This window comes from Cherax quadricarinatus, chromosome 47, assembly GCF_038502225.1.
Source record: "Cherax quadricarinatus isolate ZL_2023a chromosome 47, ASM3850222v1, whole genome shotgun sequence".
NCBI lineage: Eukaryota > Metazoa > Arthropoda > Malacostraca > Decapoda > Parastacidae > Cherax > Cherax quadricarinatus.
This window is the reverse complement of record NC_091338.1, coordinates 6326163-6327059: the sequence shown is the minus strand read 5'-3', so window position 1 is coordinate 6327059 and position 897 is coordinate 6326163. Positions and strand designations below refer to the sequence as shown.

The 897-nt window shown below is 36.0% G+C and overlaps 1 pseudogene; it reads left to right on the top strand.

Annotated features, from left to right (window-relative positions):
* Positions 1 to 453: 453 nt before the first annotated feature.
* LOC128696608 (5S ribosomal RNA) lies at positions 454 to 572 on the top strand (annotated as a pseudogene).
* Positions 573 to 897: the final 325 nt, after the last annotated feature.

Here is an 897-nt window from a genome sequence, read left to right as displayed (position 1 = left end):
TTGTTTTATTAATATTATTTATTAGTATAATTTATTAGTATTTATTAATTTACTATTATTTATTAGTAATATTAATTATTATTATTTACTATTTCTTATTATTACCATCCATCATTAGTCTAAGTTAGTATTGAATTCCTCCTGAAAAGGACGGCCTTTTTTTTTTGCGATCAATGTAGGTCGTCCATTTTTGCACGATCTATTAAACAGTGAAAATTATTGTATTTTTATTCTATGCAAGGTTAGTGAAAAATAATCTACATTTACTTACAGCTGCGTGTAGCCTGAAGCAAGCTGATCGTATCTTTTTTGTGTGTTAATTGTATGTAACTACAATGTAATTTACGTTAACCTAATCTAAACTAACAGAATCTAAATTAATCTAAGTGAAACTAACCTGCCCGAATCTTGTCCCCTAGAAGCATTCTTGTTGTACACACACACACACACACACACATCGGCAATACCACGTTGAACGCACCGCTTCTCGTCCGATCAGGGAAGTTAAGAAATGTTGGGTTTGGTTAGCACTTGGATGGGTGAGCACCTGGGAACACCAAATGCAGTTGGCATAAATCTTTTTGCTGCTAAGCGAGCTAGATACCTCAAAGGCGATGGGGTAGGATAACATCTCTCCATGGGTCCTGAAAGAGAGAGCAGAGGTGTTATGTGTACCACTAACAACAATCTTCAACACATCGAAACAGGACGACTACCTGAAGAATGGAAGACAGAAAAATGTAGTCCCAATTTTTTAAAAAAAAAGGAGACAGACACGAAGCATTAAACTACAGACCAGTTTCACTAACATGTACAGTATGCGAAGTCATGGAGAAGATTGTCAGAAGAGTGGTGGAGCACCTAGAAAGGAATAAGCTTAACGACAACCAGTACGGT